The sequence below is a fragment of the Acinonyx jubatus genome, chromosome A2, assembly GCF_027475565.1.
Source record: "Acinonyx jubatus isolate Ajub_Pintada_27869175 chromosome A2, VMU_Ajub_asm_v1.0, whole genome shotgun sequence".
NCBI lineage: Eukaryota > Metazoa > Chordata > Mammalia > Carnivora > Felidae > Acinonyx > Acinonyx jubatus.
The window spans coordinates 43,436,353-43,452,220 of NC_069383.1; the positions used below are offsets into that span (position 1 = coordinate 43,436,353).

The following is a 15,868-nucleotide window of genomic DNA, read 5'->3' on the forward strand; positions in this document are numbered from 1 at the left end:
TAGTGACTCTAGAGAGGTTAAAAGTAGGTAGCTTCCCACTACTCATAGCCTGACTTGAAATGCAACCAGGCCAAGATCCATCTTAAACAGATGGAATTGAACATTTAAACATTTGAATATTTAAAGACTGCCTTGCCCCACACTGGGAGCCCTGGGTATGTTACTGACATACTGATTTCCAATTCTGTTGAAGTTCCCTTTCCAGTGAAGAGTTTCAAGGGCTCTGGCAGAACGCTGGGGGGCAGTTGTTCTGGTTAGTGTTTGCTCATTTGTTGCCTTTCTCACGTGCCAGAATTGACTGGAGAAGTGGAGCAAGGGCCCTCAGGATATGAGATGGAGTGGATTGCGGTGGGCTGTGGCTGGATTCTTTTTCTCTGCCCCTCCCCCCTTGCCCCCCCCCCCCCCCCCCCCCGCAATCCAGGCCCCAAAAAAAAAAAAAAAGTCAATGAGTTCTCATGGCAACCAGATTTGGAAGAATCTGAAGTGGAGGGCTAAAACATGCCAAAACAAAGAAATAAAATCTGTCCACATAACAGGGTAATTCCAGAAACAGTTGCCTGGGGGCTCAAATGAAATCTGATTCCCATCTTTAGTGAATTTCCATCTTGATTTTATCTTTACTATTTTACTCTGTTCCTGGATTTCCTCTAACAGCACCAAGACCCTGATAAGCTAAGAAAATTGGTCTTGATTCTTGCTTGTGAACCTTTGAGCTGGGGGCTCAGACTTTTCTTGGTTGCCCGCTTGTAAAGCACCTGACTCCCTTGGCAAAGCAAGTTACCCACATTGAAATTCAGAGCCAGGTTGACCCTGGCCAGCCTCTTTAAGACCTTTCAAGCATCTCTGCTCAGGGTGTTTCAAGTACTTGTACAGAAATAAAAGGCCAGAGGATTTGATTCAGAAGTATGGGTTTTTAAGCTGCATTTCAGATTAGGAAAGCGTAGGTGGTGACTATGCAAATTTATCTGATTAAAAAATGTTCTATGAAAAATAAAGAACTTACTCATTTAAGACACCAATAATGTCAAACTTTCACCAGCTCTGCTTGCTAACTGGTTAATTAGCAGATACGGCCATCCACTGCAGGGTAAAACTCTTTTTCCTCTACTGCCATGCCCTTATATTTCTGCATCTCCGTCTCCTTTCCTTTAAGATGGAAACATCATTGATACCTACTGCTATGGGCCACGTGTGTTCAATAAGTCTGGAATCTAATTACTAAATAAATATTTGTTGATAACTTACTGTCCATAAGACTGACCTTATGTGGGCAGCAGGGGATAGGGAAATGAGTAAAATCAATCTTTGCTATCCTATAGGTGGTATCTCTCACCACCTAGATTTTCCTAAAAGATTTGTCATACTTTTGACTCAAAGATTCTGCAAATAAGTGTAACAGCAACGCTCTCGTCCACCATCACAACATTCACCCCAGAGTTTCGGGAATGAGAAAAGACCAGGTGGGACTCAAGGTTGAAGACCATATTCCTTATGCTTAATTGATATCCTGAAAGGATCTGCTCCTTACTTTACTCCCTTGTTTTCTATCTTGCAAAATGAATGTCCTGTGACATCTGAAGTCTTCAATTAGGATTAAAGTTCTTTAGAGCAAACAAAAGAAAACTGACAAATCCTATAAGAACAAAACATTTTTTTTCCTTTCAAATTGGCTATCAGTGCCTTCACCCCAAAGTTCTGGTGAGTGGAAAGTGGAAAGACAGCTACGTACAATAAGCTTTCGTTCTGAAACTAGGCAATCCGGATAAAAGGAAGAAAATTCATCAGGGCCCAGAGAAGTTGCTATGGGAAACTGAGCTGGTCTTTAATGTGGTTCTCCTGTCTTGTATATGATTTAACTGTAGAGAGAAACAATGAGATTGTTTCCTTTTTTGCTCAAGTTATCTTGATAGCTTGTTTTGGCAAGAGATTGTCAAGCATTGGGAAATTGCAAAACTTATATTAATGTGTTGAAAAGCAAAATCTGCCATATCTCATATATATGTATGTGCAAGTGTCTGAGACGTGACCATGAGAGCCTATGGGCTACGCAGCTCACCTTTGGGAGCTGTGCCTGTATTTTATATGAACCAGAGCGGTGCAGACCCTTCCTGAAGGAGACTCAGAATCCTTTCCTTGACAACTTGGATGATGCTCTTTACAATCCTACCTTTGCACTTCAGTCACAGAGACTTACCACATTTTCTAGTGAGTGGCACAGGCTCTCTACCTACAGGTATGGGCTGAATGTGCCTCTCTCCCCTCAAAAAAATCCATATGCTAATGTCTAAACACCCAATACCTCAGGATATGACCGTCTTTGGATATAGGCTCTTTAAAGAGAGAGTTATATTAAAATAAGGCACAGAAGGGGGACGCCTGGGTGGCTCAGTCAGTTAAGCGTCTGACTTCGGCTCGGGTCATGATCTCACGGTTTGTGAGTTTGAGCCCCGCATCGGGCTCTGGGCTGACAGCTCAGAGCCTGGAACCTGCTTTAGAGTCTGTGTCTCCCAGTCTCTCTGCTCCTCCCCTGCTCATGCTCTGTCTCTTTCTCTCTCTCAAAAGTAAAATAAAAAATTAAAAAAAAAATAAGCCATAGAAGGGAAAACCATGTAAAGATTCAGAGAGAAGGCCATTTATAAGTCAAGGAGTGAGGTCTCAGAAGAAACCAACCCTGCTGACACTTTGTTCTCAAACTTCTACCCTCCAGAAGAGTTGTTTAAGCCACTGAGTCTGTGGTGCTTTGTAATGGTAACTCCAGCAAACTAATATACCAGGCAAACAATAAACTCAATTTCTTATTGTTGTTTTATATTTTTCAGCTCTGTGGTTCTTCATATTGTGATTAACAAATGCTGTTATATACTACACTACAGATATTATAAGAATATAAGACAGGCACTTAGGAAACATTTTGTAGAATTTTGAATAAATTAAAAACATGGGATAAAATATATGTACTAAAGCTTGATTTGTGGAAAAGTATTAATTTTATAGTGAAAAATAATAAACCAAAAGTAATTATTAATTAGAAACTGACAGACTAGCATGCTACGTGAAGGGAGAAGACTGAGTAAAGTAATAGTAAAAACCATAATTCTACAAGTAAGGCAAGTAACTCTTTTAATAGGGTTGAGAATAATAAACATTGCAATAAAGTTTCCTTTTTAAATTATTCTTTTTTTTGGATTATAACCTTACAAAACAATATTTTTCTTTTTTTAAAAAAATTTTTTTAACGTTTATTTATTTCTGAGACAGAGAGAGACAGAGCATGAACAGGGGAGGGGCAGAGAGAGAGGGAGACAAAGAATCTGAAACAGGCGGGGCTCGAACTCACAGACCGCGAGATCATGACCTGAGCCGAAGTCGGGCGCTTAACCTACTGAACCACCCAGGCGCCCCCAAAACAATATTTTCAACATATGTATTGTGCTGTGCTGATCACACTTACAACCATGTGGGTATAGGGTGAATGTGAAAATTTGCTCGAGAGGAGAGAAAAAACTGAAATAATTATACCTTCTCAGAAACAAAATATGTAACATCATAAAAACACACAAAGTAGAAGTCTCTAACCTGGAAATCTTGAATGAGATTTGGTGATTTTATGAAAAATGTATGTATGTATGTATGTGTATATGTTTCTAAGGAAGGGGTCTAATCTTTTCTCAGTCTCTCAAATAATAGCCACTTCTCAAGAAGACGAAGAACTGTATACCTAAAGCATAATTATGTTTGTTAAAAAAAAAAAAAAGGCCCCCAAATATTACCAAAGTTCAGTGACACCTTAGAATTGGAAAATCTGGGACTCACCAAATTCCATGGTGCACGAGCATTTGTTAAATATCCCGTCTATGGATTTGGATAGAGATGCGCTGTGGTGTCAGAGATGTGGAGTACGTGTTGCGTCCGTGTGTTTACAGGATAAATTCCGTATCTGTCTGCAATAACTGAAGTGTGGCCCCACCCCGTGTCTCCAGGAAGGTATCAAATAACAAAATCCCACAACTTTTAAAACCACAAAACCCTGAGATATCCTCGCATCCTATCATTGTGTTCTATAAAAGAGAAAAGGGGGATTCCAAAAATGGAAATGTTCACGGTGACTGCTGGAGTGAACGGACGTCTACTTCCTTGATGTCCAGCCAAGAGCCCGCCAGCTCATGTCATTAAAGGGCTGGGCATCCTCTTCCTGCCACCACAGAAAGAAGTGTGTTTTTGCTATCTTACTAGCCTTCAAGGTGTCCTAGGTACCAGGTTTTATTCTGTAGTCGTGAAGGGTCCTCTTGACAAGGAGTAAAGTGAAGTAGGACTTGTTTGCCGAACAGAATAGTGGGAGATTCAGTGGAGTAGAGGGTAAGTGGTTGTCAGCACAGGTTCTGGAGCCAGGACACCTGCCAGCAAGGCCCAGCTCTTGCCATTTGTGAGGTCACAAGCAAGCTTCTTAATTTCCTTGTGGAAACCTGTCCCTTGTCTGCAAAATGAGGATAAAAATAGTGTCTGTCTCCTAAGAGTTGTCCTGAGAATTATGTGAGTTCATAAACACGAGGCCTTTAAAAGAGCACTCGGCTCATAGGACGAATGGCTTACGCCAGGCAGAGCTCATTCTCTTCCCCTCCTTTCTTCTTGGGTGAAGTCTTCAATGAAGCCGATTTTGAAGAGAGAAAGAGACTTTTACAATGACTTTACAAGCTGAATTTCATTTGTCCCCTTCCATTAGTTCTGCCTCCTGCCCAACACTGTTCCACAACTACCACATGATCAAGGGGTTCAATGGAAGGACTTTTACTGGTTTGCTGTTTGTCCTGTGAGTTTTCTGAGCTTATCTCTCTTAGCAGCCTTACAATTTGACATATCATATGGCCCATGATAAGTCTGTCTGGTGTCTTCATACGCATTAGTTATTCTAAACTTCTTAGTTTTTATATACTAGATGGGAAGAAACATATACTCTTTACTTTTCTAGCTTTATCCTTTTTTTTTAATCTTAGCAAAATATGTCATCAGACCCAAACAAAGGAAGGACAGTTACTGTAGATTGACCATCCAAAAGCCATTCCAGTATCCCTTGCTTTCCTCTACAATCAAAGTGAAAATGAAAATACTCACATCCCCAACCTGCCAGGGGCTTATGGTGATGAATGCTCCATGTCTGGCCAATGAGATCTAAGATGAAGCCTGTGGATTAGATGTCTGAGGAACTTATCCTCTTCCCTTTATTTTTTCCTGAAATGAAATGATTTCTAGAAGTGAATCCATCGTCTTGTGATATCGGCATAAAACCATGCGCTGAGGACAGCAGAGCAAGAAGATAGAAAAAAAAAATTGACTTGATGTCATTGTTCAGCTACAGTATCAGCCCTGAATGCCTTACCCTTGGACTTATGCTCTTAAATCAGACAAATAAAGCCATTATTCACATTTCATGCTGCTTCTAACCAAATACAACCCTAAATGATATAACAGACATTCTAACTTAATTAGTTGGGAATAAAAGGACCCAAAGACAACAATTATGCAAGATGTGTGCCCTCTTCAAGCCACACTGCTGTGAAAATCCTGGCAGAAATGGGAAAGACTTCAGATGAAAAGTTTTTGGAAAGTTATACAACTTTCTCATGATGAATATAGGGCACCTGAATAGTTATTAAGGGTATACTTCAATACAAGACACAGCAAAAAAAAGCCCTGTGGGATCCTACATGTGTATGAGGAAAGTTTGAAGTCCAAAGCTGCTTATCCCATTACTCTGGAGTCTGCCTCTTTCCAAACCATGCAAAATTAGATACAGTTATATGCTCTTAGGGGACTATCTGCAAAATGGTTGCTTACAGCTCCTTCTTGGCATCATAGGAAGAAAAATCTTCACAGCAGCATTTTCCATTTATTTTAAAGTACAAAACATTCATTTATGGCCTACTATGTGCAGTGCATTGGGCTAAGGGCTGAGCATGCAAAGATGGAAAGACCTAGGACTACCTTGAGGATTCAATTTAAGCATCATACAGTTCTATATATCACTGTAATGGTAAGTAGGGAAGTATATACACATGTATGTATCATATGTACATGTGTGTATATATCAAAAATTTTAGAAAGATACTCTTTTATTAGTTTGAGAGGAAAATGTTAATTAAATGTTAATTAAGCTCCTCTTCCCACCCCAGGACTGTATGTCTTCACCTCAACTCTTTATGGAAATCTTGGCCCTAATTTCACCAAAAGTCCCAAACTCTAACTTACACTGAATATATATATATAATGCAGTAAGGAAGATACAATGACTATTGCTGGTGTATAGAAAAGTATCAATATCTTCTGCATTATTTTGTAATCAGTCAAATTATAAAATTTTCTTATCAACTAATGTTTTTGTTTTGTTTTTTCCTTAGGTACTCCTAGTAAACCATTAAACCATCAGCAAAATTAAAATCAAAACAAAACAAAACAAAAAAAGCCCTCAAACCCTAACAACTTAAATTTGCTTTATTTTCAGATTTTTTTTCTATTTCTTTTTTCTTGTCTAATTTCTTTCATTGGGCATTGCTGATAAAATAGGATTAAATGACTGGGATGATAGTGTTATCCTTGTTTGATTCTTGCCCTTAAGGGGAATCCACTTGCAGAATCACTAAACAAACAAACACACACACAAACAAACAAATAAATAAATAGGCTTAGTAACAGATGGATCTCTAACTTCAACAGATGCTAAGGGAGAGAGAAGAAGAAGAATGCAGGCCATATGGGTTTGAAATAGCTATAAATCCAAATTTCTTTGTCACTAAAAGGTAGGTGTAATTCAGCAGAGTTCAAGCAATTCTGTCAGAATTGCCCGTTTTAATCTTCTCCAGCAAATCTGAATTGGGTCTTAGAGGGACATGATGTGGTGTGCCTGCCCTTCCCTCAATAAAAGAAAACAAAAATCTTACTGTTGGCTTTCTACACGATTTTGGATATGACGCCAGCACAGAGTGCCTATGACATATACAGCCCATGACTTATCCCCATATCTGATTTTTGATGCTAATAACACCTTGTCTCCAATAATGTTACTTGACTAGAGAAATCGGTAACCTTTAATTCCTTTCATTGTTTTTTTTTAAATTTTTTTTGTGTTTATTTATTTTTGAGAGAGAAAGAGAGACAGTGTGTGAACGGGGGAGGGCAGAGAGAGAGGGAGGCACAGACTTGGAAGCAGGCCCCAGGCTGTGAGCCGTCAGTACAGAGCCTGACCCGGGACTCAAACTCACAAGCCGTGAGATCATGACCTGAGCCGAAGTCAGACACCTAACCGACTGAGCCACCCCAGGTGCCCCCTTCATTGCTTTTGTTTAAGAATGTAGTTGATATGTTTTTTCTCTCTGATTTACAAGTTTCCTCTCAAGCAAGTTAGTAACTTATTACCTAGATATATATTAATGAGTTGTTGAGAAGGTGGAAGTTTTGAGGCAGATCAGTTTTTAATAGAAGGTACCATTTGTTTTTCAAGAAATATTTATTTATTTTAAAAGAGAGAGCAATTGAAAGAAAGGGCATGAGCGTGAGTGGGGGTGGGGCAGAGGGAGAGAGAATGAGAATCCCAAGCAGGCTCCACACTCAGTGCAGACCAAGACCTGGGGCCTCCATCCTACGACCCCAGGATCATGACCTGGGACGAAATCAAGAGTTGAACACTCAACCAACTGAGCTACCCAGGCGCCCCAAGAGAAGATAGCATTTGTAAAGTGAATTAATTTATAATCTGCTCTACAATTTTATATTTTCACCTCTTTGGGTTACTTAACATGAGAGTATATTACCACAGCTGAAATCACTTGTACATAAACAGTTTAGTGGTGCTTTTTATCATCCCACCAGGCTTCTAATTTATATGTTGAGTGCAATATATTCTAGTAAAATGAGTAATTGGAAATGCAGTTACGTGCATTACCTTGCCACTATAATTTTTTAAAATATTGTCAGCTTCCTGAAATGTCAGACAACGCCATTTAAATTCCAGTGTGCAATTTTTACCTTATCTATAGGAGTATCCTGAGACAGTAATTAGGTGGGACCAAAGTCATAATCATTATTTTCTCTAAGTAATGGATAGTGTATAATACATATCACCTTTCCAAGATGTCAGAGAATTTTGCTTTTACTTTGATAACTGCAAAGTGCAATTAGAAAATCTGTCAAAATTATTTCATTACTTTTTGGAGAAGTCAAATTATCGAGGCATTTGGAAGGAGAAAAAATGAGGGTTATAAAGTGCTGGATACTTGATTGTAAAACAGAGAGAATCTACTACATTTAAATATTTTAAAAACTGCATTTCACACTAGGAACTCAAGTGCAGCCAACAGTTTTATGCATCAATTCTTTGAAAAAAAAATGGTTTGCCTAAAAACTAACAACTGACTTTCAAAATTGGATTGTAAAGAGCATTGTTATTCTTTGCTTTGGACCATAAACTAAAAACTGAGATTCATTTACTAGGAGAAAAGGTGAAATTATATATGTGTGTGTGTGTGTGTGTGTGTGTGTATACATATTTGTGTTTGTGTGTGTGTATATATATATTTGCCTTGCTGAGTAATTACATATATATTATATGTATATACATAATCAATATGTATATATTTATATAAATACATAAATAAGCATCTCACATATGCAGGGCCCTGTGCTAAGTGCTAGGGATACAATGTGAATGAGAACAACATGGTATCTGCTTTCATGGAGGGAGCCCAAAGATAAGCAAGTAAACATATAAATGAAATAATTTCAGCTTATTATAAAGGCTAATAAGAAATTAAACAGAGTGAGGATAGATATGGTGACCTACTTAGTTACCATGGTGTGAGGAGGACTTTCTGAAGAGGTGACATTTGTCCTGAAGGAGGAGAAGGGGTGTTGCAAGAATTTGTGTCCATTCCTGGACATCTGATTCAATGATCTGAGGATCTCATTGATCACTGATATCAGATGGTGGGTCCTACATTACAAACATGGGTATAATAAAGAGTCCATCTTGAATATGTAACAACTCCAAAACAAGTATGAACGGTCACTAGAAAGTGAACTCAGATAAAATAGAGGACAAGATGTATGTCAACTGGTAGTATTAACTGTAGATAAAGAAATCCAAGTTGTTGGAAAATGTTATTTATCTGCATAACTGGACAGAAGAGAAAGATGCCAGGGTAGTGTTAGCCCTCTGCTCTTACCTCCTGGCTATTCAGCAAGGCAATACAGGATGGTTACTTCCTATTACAGTTGAAATACCCAGTTACAACTTTCGTTTGTCTTTTGCTGGTTTTTGCAACTCTGCCTCCCCTCATTTTCATTCTGGTAGTTGCACTGTTTTCCTTTTAGGGAACCTTGTTTTCCCTGTGGTGTCCAATATTAATAAGGTTGTAAATTACCGTTCCTAGCCTGACCTTCCCAGACCAGGCTAAGGCTCTCATTCAGGGACTTTGAATCTTGAGCTGAGTGATAAAGGATGGAAAAATGATGTAGTTAGAATTCATTTATTCTAGCAGCAGCACAGGATTTGACTGTCAGTAATTCCTGGTCTGTGTGTAGCCAGAGAGTAGCCCTCATTTCCATAAACTTCTAAGCCTGATTTTCTCTGTTCAAGACTTTTGTCTGTTGTATTAACCATGGAAGATCCTGCCAATAAATTACTTTTTTGCTCAAATTATTAGAATTGGTTTCTATTGTCTGCAACCAAAATTCTAATTCTTATGCTTCCCGGAGGGAAGCTATGATATCATTCCAGAATGAAGTACAACCATAAAGATCAGGCAAATCAGGAAATAGCCATTATTTTACAGAATCCCTTACATTAAAAAATAATAATTAAAATGGAGGGGAAAAAAACTTCTCTAGTAAGAGCATAATTCTGCATTTCAACAGTGATTTAAGAAAATAAAGACAGCATTTTCTATAATTATTATTAAAAGATGTAATAACACTAATTAAGCATTGATATGCATATCAACTTGAGACAAGGACATAATGAGACACAGAAGAGGAATTAAAAGGGAAGGTCCTGAAAACATCTTCAGAAACATGGTCTGACCCAGGGGAACAGGGGCTTCAGGAGAGAGGCAAACCTGAACTCTTATGAATGGAACACATCACTGACTTCTTATCTCTAAAAACTGGCAGATTGGACTAATCAAAGAAGAGGGGTCTCAAGGAGGACTTCTGCCCTAGGCAGGTGTACTACCAGGGAACCATGACCAGAGGAGACTTCAACACAGGGACAGATGCTTGCCAAGAAGACTTAATTGCATAGAAATAAAGCTTTCTATTCTGAGTATCAAGAGCCCAATATCCCCATCTAGTAAGTGAGCCCATTGGTTGGAGACAGCGAGGAGCAAAATGGGTATTATAGGAATCAAATCAATGAAGGAGAAGACACAAACAAACAAACAAATGCTCCAACAGCATGGAAAGGACAAAGAGGTTTAAATGAGAATTGATGATAAACACTGAAGATGCTTTCAACAAAAAACCACCAGAAAATAAGAAAGTGATAAGAAATAAAAACACATGAAAATCCTTAACATATATGTGTTTAACAACAATGTCAAAATATGTGAGCCAAAAGCTGATAAAACTTCAAGGAAAAATAGACGAACGCACTACTACAGTTGAAGATTTCATGTCCTTCTATTGGAAATGGACAGACCCAAGAAGCAGAAAATCAGTAAACTTAACAACATCTTCAATCAAGTAGATATAATTGACATCTAGAGACTACTTCATCCAACAATAGCTGAATGCATATTCTTCTCTAAGCTCACATTTATGAAGATAGATCACATTCTGAGCCATAACACACATTTTAACAAATTTTAAAAGATAGAAATTACACAGTGTCTGCTCTTAGACCACAATGGACTTAAAGAAATCAATATCAGAAAGATAACTGGAAAATCCTGAACTACTTGGATGTTAAATAACACATTTATAAATAACACATTGGGCAAAGAAGAAATCTCAAGAGAAAATTTAAAATATTTTGAGCTAAACAAAAATTAAAACAAACTTATCAAACTTTGTGGGATATAATAAAAATAATTAATAAAGGGAAATTTATAGTGTTGAATATGTATATTAGAAAAGAAGAAAGATAAAAAAATCAACCATATAAAGTTCAACCTTAAGAAATTAGAAAAAGTAGATCAAATTAACTCCAAAGTAAGCAGAAGAAAATAAGTAATAAAAATTCAAACCACCACCAATGGCATTAAAAATAGGAAACCAAAAGTTGATTCTTTGAAAAAGATCAGTAAAATTGAGAAGTCTCTAGCCAGGCTAAATAAGAAGAAAAAAGAGATAAAACCCAAATCAATAAAATCGGAAATGAAAGAGGGAGTATTACTACATATCCTGTAGACTTTAAAAAGACAATCAAGGAATACTCTTAACAACTCTCTGCCCGTGAATTTATTAATCTAGATGAAATGGACCAAATACTTGAAAGACACAATCTGCTAAAACTCACACAAGAATCATATGATCTGAATAAATCTACATCTGTTAAAGAAATTGAATCCATAATTAATTACTTTCCAAAACACAAAGCACCACTGGTTGATTCTACTAGACATTTAAGGAAGAAATTATACTAATTATCTGTGATCTCTACATGAAGATAGAAGCAGGGAGAGTATTTCTTAACTCCTTTGAGGCCAGCATCACCCTAATACCAAAACTAGACAAAGACATTACAGGAAAATAAAACTACACAATAATATCTCTCATGAAATAGATGCAAAAATCCTTAATAAAATTAGATCCAATAATGGTGAACAGAATTATACACCACAACTAAATGGCATTCATTCTAAGTATGCAAGACTGGTTCAATATTCAAAAATCAATTAATGTAATCCACTACCTCAGGAAGACAAATTACATGATCATATCAACAGATGCAGAAAAGCATTTGACAAAATCAACATTAATTCATGATAAAAAAAAAAAAACTCTGTAAATTAGGAATAGAGAGGAACTTCTTCACCTTGATAAAGAATATCTACAAGAAACCTAATATCATACTTAATGATGAGAAACTGAAAGCTTTCCCACTCAACTCAAGAACAAGGCAAGGATATCTCCTCTCATCCTGATTTTAAACACTACTAGAAGTCTTAGCTAATACAATATGACAAGAAAAGGAAATAAAAGGTATACAGTTGAGAAGGAAGAAATAAAACTTTTTTCACAAATGACACTGTTGTCCATATGGAAAACCCCAAAAAATCAACAAAAAACTGCTGGAACTAGTTCTCAGGTATAGCAAACTAGAAGGATAAAAGATTAATATAATAAGTTAATTTTCTTCGCATATACCAGCAAAGAACAAATGGAATTTGACATTAGAAACATGATACCACTTATTATAGCACCAAAAAAAAAAAAAAGAAAAGAAAAATAAAAGAGAGCGAGAGAGAAAGACTCAAATACAAATCTAACAAAATATATATTATATAAGGAAAACTACAAAACTATGATGAAAGATATCAAAGAACTTAAAAGCTAGAGAAATAGCCCATGGTCACGGATAGGAAAACTCAATATTGTCAAGATGTCAGCTCATCCCAAATGGATCTACAGTTTCAAAGCAATCCCAATAAAAATTCCAGTAAATTATTTTGTGGAAATTGACAAATTTGTTCCAAAGTATGTATAAAAAGACAAAACCTAGAATAGTCAACAGAATATTGAAGAAGAACAGTCAGAACAAACACTATGTATCTTCAAAACTTACTGAAAAGCTGTAGAAACCAAGACATGGTGGCACTGCAAAAGAATAGGCAAATATATCAATGGAACAAAATAGAAAGCCCAGAAATAGACCCACATAAATATAGTCAACTGATCTTTGACAAAGGAGCAAAAGCAATACAATGAAGGAAAGACAGTTGTTTAACAACCAGTGCTGGAATAACTAGACACTCATATGCATGAGAAAATCTATGCACACATCTGACCCCTTCACACATTTTTTGCTGACAAATGAAAGAAAACTCTAAAAATAAAAGTGAGGCTTAAATTGAATACTAATTCTATTATCTGAAGTTCTTGGGCTAAATCCCGGAGATTACATTCTCTCAAGTTAAAGTGAAGTAGGTGGTGAAAGAAACAGAAAAAAATCTGCTACTAGGGCTATTCTGGGATTTTAGATTTTTCAGGATTTTTTTCTGTTGAAATTATCAGAGATTCATACAATTAATATAGGAAAAACATCCTCATGGCCTAGGTGGGAAGTGATGAGAAGTGTGGCAAACTAGATCATACAAGACCATAAACACAAATTCAATTTTTTTAATGTTGATTTATTTTGACAGAGAGAGAGAGCTGGCACATATGCGTGAGTGGGAGTGGGGCAGAGAGAGAGGGGGACAGAGGATCTGAAATGGGTTCTGTGCTGACAGCAGATCCTGATGTGGGGCTCAAATTCACAGTGAGATGATGACCTGAGCTGAAGTCAAACGCTTAACCCACTGAGCCATCCAGGTGCCCCAACACAAATACAATTTTTAAAAACAAATGTGCTGTAAGACACACCAAAAGACATTGATGAAAGAAATTGATGAAGACACAAAGAAATGGAAAGATGTTCCATGCTCATGGATCAGAAGAACTAATATTGTAAAAAAAAGTCCATATTACCCAAAGCAATTTACAGATTCATTGCAATTCCTATCAAAATTCCTATGTCATTTTTCATAGAAATGGAACAAACAATCCTAAAATTTGTATGGAACCACAAATGAAATAAAAAAGCCAAAGCAATCTTGAAAAAGAACAACTAGGCTGGAGTCATCATACTTATTAATTTCAAACTATATTACAAAACTCTAGCAATCAAAACAGTATGTTATTGGCATAAGAACAGATACATAGATCAATGGAACAAAATAGAGTCCAGAAATAAACTCACACCTGTATGGTCAGTTAAATTATGACAAAGGAGTCAAGAATGTACAATGGAAAAGGGACAGTGGAAAAACTGGACAGTCAGGTGCAAAACAATGAAACTCAACTCCTATATTATACCATACACAAAATAAACTCAAAATGGATTAAAGACTTGAATGTAAAGCCTGAAACCATAAACTCTTGGAAGAAAACATAGAGGGTAAGCTCCTTGACATTGGTCTTGGCAATGACTTTTTTTTTTTTTTTACATTTGACAACAAAAGCAGGCAACAGATACAAAAATAAACACATGGTAGTATACATCAGATTAAAAAGGTTTTGCACAGCAAAGGAAACCATCAACAAAATGAAAAGGCAGCATAGCAAATAGAAAATATTTGCAAATCATATATCTTACAAGGGGTTAATATCCAAAATGTGTGAAGATCTCATGCAACTCAATAGCAAACAATAAGAATAATAATCAATCCAAAAATAAAAAAGAAGAAGAAGAAGAAGAAGAAGAAGAAGAAGCAGCAATCCAGTTTAAAATGAGCAGAAGAGGGGTTCCTGGGTGACTGTCAGTTGAGCGCCCAACTATTAATTTTGGTTCAGGTCATGATCTCATGGTTCATGGGATTGAGCCCTGTGATCACTCCACGCTAACAACTGGGAGCCTGCTTGGGATTTTCTCTTATTCTCTCTCTCTCTCTCCGTGTCAAAATAAATAAACTTGAAAATTTCATTTTCCAAAAAAGCATACAAATGGCCAATAGGCACATAAAAAGCTGTTCAACATCACCAATCATCAAGGAAATGCAGACATCACCTCCCATGTTTGAATGGCTATTATCAAAAAAGATAAAAAATAACAAGGCAGGGATGTGGAGAAAAGGGAACCCTTGTGCACTATTGATGGGAATGTCAATTGGTGCCCCCACTATAAGAAACAGTATAGAGGTTCCTCAAAAACTGAAAAGTAGAACTGCCATATGATCCAGTAATACCACTTCTGGGTATATATCCAAAGGTAATGAAATTGCTATCTCAGAGAGATTTCTGCACCTCCACATTCACTACAGCATTATTTACAATAATCAAAACATGTAAGCAACTTAAGTGTCTATTGACAGATGAATGGCTAAAGAAAATGTGGCATATATGTGTGTATATGTATATTTAGTCACATAGAAAAGAAGAAAATCCTGCCACTTGCACCAACGTGGAGGGACCTCGAGGGCATTATGTTAAGTGAAATAAGTCAGGCAGAAAAAGACAAATACTGCATAATCTCACTTATATGTAGAAGTGAAAAAAAAAAACCTCATAGTAACAGAGATCAGATTGGTGGTTGCCAAGGGTAAGGGGGTAAGGGATGGGGCAAACAGGTAAAGGTGGTCAAAAGGTACAAACTTCCATTTATAAGATAAATAAGTTTTGGGGATATAATGTATAGCATAATGACTATAATTAGCCACACAATATTCTATGTTTGGAAAGTTACTAAGAGAGCAGATCTTAGAAGTTCTCATCACAATAAAAAAAATCATAACTATGTGAAGTGATGGATGTTAACTAACTTTATTGTGGTAATCACGTAACAATATGTACATATATCAAATCAAGATGTTGTACATCTTAAACTAATATAGTGGCATTTGTCAATTATATTTCAATAAACCGGGTAAAAAGGGAAAGGAAAAACAGGGGCACCTGGGCGGCTTAGTTGGTTGAGTGTCCAAGTCTTGATTCTGGCTCAGGTCATGATCCCACAGTCATGGGATCAAGCGCCACATAGGGCTCCATGATTGTGGGCCTGCTTGGGATTCTCTCTCTATCCCTCTCTCTTTACCCCTCCCCTGGGCTCTCTCTGTCTCTCAAAATAAGTAAATAAACATTTAAGAAAAAGGGAGAGATAAACAAGTGTGTTGGACATTGAAAT

General features: G+C 36.9%; 1 long non-coding RNA gene across 1 annotated transcript in view; it reads right to left on the reverse strand.

Moving 5' to 3' along the window:
• Positions 1–4,001: 4,001 nt before the first annotated feature.
• The window catches only part of LOC113604101 (uncharacterized), a 79,831-nt gene continuing 67,964 nt past the window's right edge, over positions 4,002–15,868 (reverse strand). Inside the window, exon 8 of the long non-coding RNA XR_008296730.1 lies at positions 4,002–5,226. This is a non-coding gene — a long non-coding RNA (uncharacterized LOC113604101). The remainder of the gene's footprint in view (positions 5,227–15,868) is intronic.